The 6,679-nt window shown below is 42.9% G+C and overlaps 1 pseudogene; it reads right to left on the bottom strand.

Annotated features, from left to right (window-relative positions):
• Positions 1-4,515, bottom strand: part of LOC114004503 (nucleolin-like) — a 12,368-nt pseudogene extending 7,853 nt beyond the window's left edge.
• Between the last annotated feature and the right edge of the window lie 2,164 nt (positions 4,516-6,679).

The following is a 6,679-nucleotide window of genomic DNA, read 5'->3' as shown; positions in this document are numbered from 1 at the left end:
CCTGCTGTATAAGCCTCAGTACGCTGCAGGTGTCCAGCTACCCACACCTTGCAGGGGCCTGAAGCTGCCCTGCTTTTCTTTGCTGAGTTGCTGCCTTTAGCCAGGAAATAGGAAGACAGTAATAATAGGCTAATAAAGAGCTAATCCCTGCACCCCTCACCAGCCACACTCTCCTGTTACCTGAAAAAGAATAAGACACTCCCATTTCATCAGCGCTCACCACAGTGGACAGACATAGTATATGTATCCCTCAGGAATGGGATAACTAATGAACAGGGTTTCTTCCCAGCCCAGAAAGCAAGAGATGGACATAGCTCACCTTCAGCCCTGGTATCCTAGTCAGAGTCTAAGGGCTTTGTGAGCATTTATTCATTCAAATTTTGGCATAAACTTTCTAGGTAGGAACTATCGTCACTTCACTTTTCAAATGAGAAAACTAAGGGCAAGAAGTTAAAAACCTGACACAAGATTGCCTCGCCAGTGAAAGCAGAGGCAGGAGCTAAAAGCAAGCCTGTAGTTTCGCAGCCCTCAAGAACATGGCATGAGGTCCAAGACTTAGCAGCATCCCTGGTGTGACCAGGCCCTCACCAATGCCAGTTCCCTAGTCCCCTCACACATCTATTTGAAATGGATTTTGCAGTCACTAGGTTGCTCTGTTACATATTTGCCTGGGACACTACTTCCCACTGTCAATCACAGGTCAGTCTAGGGTGGCATCAGGAGCCTGGTGACCTCACCCATTGGCCAGGGTTCACATCAGAAAGGCCTCCCCTGTGCTTTCCTTTGTCACACAGCTCACAACGGTGAGCAATTAATCAGGTGATGAGGTGTGTGCTGTCATCCTGCCTGTTAGGCACAGAGCTCCGTTAAGGCTAAAGCTGCAGCATCATGAGCATCACCAGACACCATCACCAAGAGCAGTGGAGCAGTAAGGTACTCAGCAAGTACGTCGGCTGAAGGACAGTTCTCCATTCTTACCCTGGTACAAGTTGAATTATGTCCCCCTAAAAAAATATATGTTGAGGACCCAAACCCCCAGACCTCAGAATATGACCCTAATTGGAAGTTAGGTTGGTGGGGGCCGGAAGGTGGGGTGGTAAAGGCACTGGATTCCCACATGGTCAAACACAGTTTGAGTCCCAGACCTGGCAGCTTGTTTTCTTGCTTTCTTTTCCTCTCTCTATCCATGTCTCTGGTCAAATTTTAAAATAATAATAATAACAATAACAATAATAATAAATTAAATTAAATAATTAATTTAATTTATTAATAATAAATTAAATTTTTGCCTGGGACACTACTTCCCACTGTCAATCACAGGTCAGTCTAGGGTGGCATCAGGAGCCTGGTGACCTCACCCATTGGCCAGGGTTCACATCAGAAAGGCCTCCCCTGTGCTTTCCTTTGTCACACAGCTCACAACAGTGAGCAATTAATCAGGTGATGAGGTGATTAATAAATTAAATTAAATAATTCTTTTTAAAAAAGGAAATAAAGTTGGTGCAAAAATAATTCATTACAATGTGGTTATACTGGAGAGCATGGACCCTACTCCAATATGACTTCTGTTCTTATAAAAAGACAGCCATGTGAAAACAGACACACACAGGGAGGAAGACGGTCATGTGAAGATGAAGAGAGATGAGAGTGATGCAACTGAAAACCAAGGAACATCAGGGATCACTGAAAACCACCAGAAGCTCAAAGAAAGGAGGAAAGATCTTCCCCTGCAGGTTTCAGAAGCAGTATTGTCCTGCCAATACCTTGATCTCTGATCCTGGCCTCCAGAACTGTGAGTGGATACATCCTGCTATACTAGGTTATCCAGATTGTAGTGCTCTGTTATGGCAGTCCCAGCCCAAGGAAATCCCAGGCCCAAGGAACTAACCAAGCAACATCAGCCACCATCTGCAAGAGTCCCACTGACACCAGCTGACTGCCCAGAGCTTTGCCAGTGCCAGATGCCTGCCAAGCTCTGGCCCACTCATCCACTCATTCCCTGCAACTTTGGGGCACCAGCTAAATGTCAAACCTGCACTGGATGCTGAGGACACAGTGGGTTCACAGTCTAACCTTGATCACTGCCTATAATTATCATACCTCTGTCAGTGATGAATAACCTGGCCCAGCTGCAAAGATCCATGTTGCTAAGACACTGAACTGTACAGGCTGGGACCCTACAGGAGAATTCAATTCCTGGCCCAATTCATTTACTTTTAAAATTTTATTTATTTTTATTTTTAGGGGTTTTGGGGGGTTTTTGGGTTTTTTTCTTTGTGTTTTATTTTGTTTTTTGCTATAGAGTGCACATACTCGCCAAAGAGACAGGGTAGATGGCCACACTGCAATCCCTTCTCCTCTATTCTCCTCTCAGGATTTTAGGTATGCACACATGCACATGTGCCCAGTACGAGTGTCAAGCTGCCTAGTCCAGATATGAAACTGTGATTGGCCATGTGGGAGTCCAGTGCCTCAACCACTATGTCACCTGATGGCCCCTCCTGTTCCAATTTAAAGGTCAGGTGTGCTGATATGTGCCTGTCATCTCAGCAACTCAAGATGCTGAGGTAGGAAGATTGCTGTCAATTGAAAGATCTAAAGATCCAAAGAGACCCTGTCAATTGAAATATCCAAAGATACAATGGTAAAGAGAACAAGTGTAAATACCAGAGACTGTAGGGGAGGGAGATGAATAACAGAGGGTGGGGGAAAGGGGCTCAGAGAAGAAATATTTAATAGACATTAGAATGTGAAGTTCCTCCAATGAAAATGATGTACATAGTAATATCTGTGATTGGATTGTCAAGGACACTGACATGCATGCTTTAAAAAACCATATTGTGTGCTATAGAGACAGACAATTGAATATGAACCAGAAATCATAAAATACAGGAAATGGTGTATGGCTCCTACATGGCCAACTATGCAGTTCTAGTCCCAGACCTGACTGCTTGAAAAAATACACAAGGTGCACGTGCATATGATCCCAAAATCCCAAGGGAAGAGTGGAGAAGGAATTATGGTGTGGCCATCCCCCCAGGTAGTGCTTTATCTTCTCTCTCTCTCTCTCTCTCTAACTCTCTCTCTCTCTCTCTCTCTCTCTCTCTCTTCAGTGAGCACATGCACCCTATAGCAATTTTTTAATTTAAATTAGGATTTATTCTTTTACTATTTGCAAACTATGGTATCATCCAATTTAGCAAAGAAGTCACTAATATCATTAACAAATCAATGAAATTCAAACATATGTCTTTGTCATTTTATTTTATCGTGCTCATTAATATAAGTGAAGGTTTGGGCTAATATTTGCATCAGAAATGCCATTCAGCCAATGTCAACCTTGACATTCTGTTTTGTGGTTTTTTTGGTGCTTTTTTTTGAGAGGATTTTGCTATAGGGCATGTGCACTCACCAGCAAGACAGAGAGACAGAAAGCAAGAAATCACACACACACACACACACACACACACACACACACACACACAGGCAGGATGGCTACACCATAATCCCTTCTCCTCCATTCTCCTCTCGGGATCTTGGGCACACACGCACATACACCCAGTGTGAGTTTAAGCCACTGTATCTGGACTTGAACCACAGTCGACTACATGGGAGTCCAGCAACATAGCCATTACGCCAATTGCTGGTCCCATGGCCTTCTAAACTTCTCAGCTTTTCCCACACCTTCACTCCATGTGACCACGGCATGGCCTTCACTGGCCTTGACCATGTAGGCCCTAACTTCGGGCAGCAGCAGGACCAAAAATAGCCAGGCCTGAGGCTCTGAGAGGCCCAGTTGAAGACTCTTGCCCTATAAGAGAGAAGAATTTGCTTATGCAATCAATTACTGATAGGAAATGTAATTTCAACATGAAAGGAAGTGTCAGTAACAGTAGTGTGAGCCCCAAGCCTGACCCGCATCAATTCATTACTCTGAGCAGACAGGTGGGATGCAATGGAGGAACTCTTTTTTCAAGTTTATGTGCCTTGACAAAGACCGTCACCTTAATCTAACTCTCATCAGGCTCCTCTAAGCCAGTGATCAATCCTCTTTTTGGCACTAGGGGTCAGTTTCACAGAAGACAATTTTTCCACAGACTCAGGAAAGGGATGGTTTTGGAATGATTCAAGCACGTTACATTTATTGTGCACTTTATTTTTATTATTATTACATTGTAACATATATTGAAATAATCATACAACTCACCATGGTGCAATATTTGCAGTTGCTCCCTAATGCTAGCATCACCATCTCAGCTCCACTTCAAGTCATCAGGAATTAGATTTTTCTAAGGAATGCACAACCCAAAGCCTTTGTATGTGCAATTTACAATAGGGTAAACATTCCTATGAGAATCTAATGCCGCCACTGATCTGACAGGAGGCAGAGCTCAGGCAATAATGTGAGCAATGGGAAGCAGCTATAAATACAGATGAAGCTTCACTTGCTCACCCACCACTCACCTCCTGCTGTGTAGCCCAGTCCCTAAGAGGCCATGGACCAGTATTGGTCATGGGGTTAGGAACAGCACTCTAAGCCATCTATACCTGGCCTAGGCATCTGTCCTTGTAGGACCTGCATCACCACTTTTAGCAAGATCCTTGCCAAGTCAGTTTAGCAAGAAATCTCCAACACTGATATCTGACCAGGTTCCTCATCCTTCACTATCCCCCAGGGGGGTCACTTCATCTTGTCCTCAGCAAGAATATTTTTAGGTTAGTTTAGTCAGAATCACCCTTGTCCCTGCTGTCTCCTCATAGTTTTTCATCCTCTGACCCTCAACCTGCTTCTTGGCTGCAAATTCCACTTGCACATGCTGTATTCAAAGTTGAACCCAGTTTTATACTGAGGTCTCTTTTCCTGACAGCAATAGTCCTGAAAAAAAATTCTAATTTTACCATGCTGACTCCTGTTAAGCCTCAATTTTCTTTTATAGCCTCTGCTCTAACCTTCTAGACAGAGCCCAAGTAAGTGTTGGGGAGGACAAGTCCAGCCTAACCAATGTCTAATATTAGACTATCTGGCCCAGGGAATATGGTGGTTTTTTTAATTGTAAAATATATGTAACAAAGCGAGCTGGCAGCGTGGTGGTTAAGGTAGCTGAATCCCACATGGCTGACTATGTGGTTTGAGTTCCACTCTGGCAACTTGAAAAACACACAGGGCACATGTGACCAAAATCCCAAAAGGAGGGAGAAATGGAGGAGAAATACTGTGACATGGTCATCCCCGATGGGGCAGAGGGGAGGGGGTTCTTTCTCACTTTTCCTCTCTTTCTCTCTCTCTCTGAGTGTACACAACCACTAACAAATTAAGAAAACATTGATGTAGATATATGCATACACACACATAACAAAACTTACCACTGAAAGAGTTTAGGACATGTCATCCCAAAATTTGCTACTTTGACATATTGTTTATTTTGAACCAAAGACACTTGAAAAACAGAAGACTCAAGAAAGGCTCTCCAATTTCCCACTTAACTACCTAAAACTGGTCATAGAACTTCCTATAAGAAAGAAAATTTTGAAGAAATTTTCTGTCCTATACCAGAGGCAGAACCTCCTTATCACCAAAGACGGAATCAATACTGAAATGGGTCTGAACAAGCAAGCCTACTAAAATAATATTTATCTTCCAGCAGTTTGTTTCAATATAGCTCCTGATTACTTCTCACAATTTGCTGCCCCTCATCCAAACCCCCTTTTCTTGTCTTTTCCTCACCAATTATTTGTCTAAAAGGTACATGAGCTATCTGTTCTAGTCATTTCTTTGGGTCTTCATTTTCTTGTGAATATTCCCATATACTAAAACCCTAACAAAATTTGTTTTCTTTTGTCCTGTTAAGCTGTTTTATGGCAGTTTAATTCTTAGACCCCACCAGAGACTTTAAGAAGGTAAAGAAGAAATTTATCTCCCATATACCATCTTAACTACTTTTTAGTATACAGTTCAGGGGCATTAAGCACATTTACACTGTCATACAGCCATCACCTCCATGTCCAAAATGCTTTTCATCTTTCTAAGCTGAAACTGTGCACCCATAAACATTAGCTCCCCACTCCCCTCCTACCAGCCTCTGGAAACCACCATCTACTTTCTATCTTCATGAATTTGACTATCCTAGGGATAGTCAAGTGTAAGTATAAGTAAGTATAAGTATAAGTAAAATCATACAGCGTTTGTCTTTTGTGACTGATTTTCACTTAGCATAATATCCTCAAGGTGTATCAGTATTTCAGAATGTGTCAGAATTTTTTTCTTGTTTTTTGTTAGTTTGTTTGCTTGTTTGGGGCTTTATTTAGTTTGCTGGAGGGTATGTGAACTCCTAGAGAGACAGACAGAGAGAGAGACAGAGACAGAGAGGGTGATAAATCATCCCCAGGGTGATTCCCGGGAGATGGACAAGGTTCCTCAGACAGAGAGCAGCTCTAGGCCCAACAAAACTTAAGAAGCAGAAAGTGTATCCCCTGTGATACACCTCCCAGAGCCTAATGTTTAACTTACTAAAGTCCAGCTCTGTCACCTCCACTGAGCTGCCACCACCTGCAGGGTTGGGACCACAGTTGGGATTCTGTTCTCTCCCTCCCATGTCCCTCTCACCCCCATCTGTGGATGGGGATAATGATCCATTTGTATTCATAAGACTATTGTTCAGAAAATTAATTAAAAGGCAAG

This window comes from Tupaia chinensis, unplaced genomic scaffold (genome assembly GCF_000334495.1).
Source record: "Tupaia chinensis unplaced genomic scaffold, TupChi_1.0 Scaffold138365_1, whole genome shotgun sequence".
Lineage (NCBI taxonomy): Eukaryota > Metazoa > Chordata > Mammalia > Scandentia > Tupaiidae > Tupaia > Tupaia belangeri.
The sequence above is the reverse complement of the archived record's forward strand: the minus strand, read 5'-3'. Positions and strand labels throughout refer to the sequence as shown.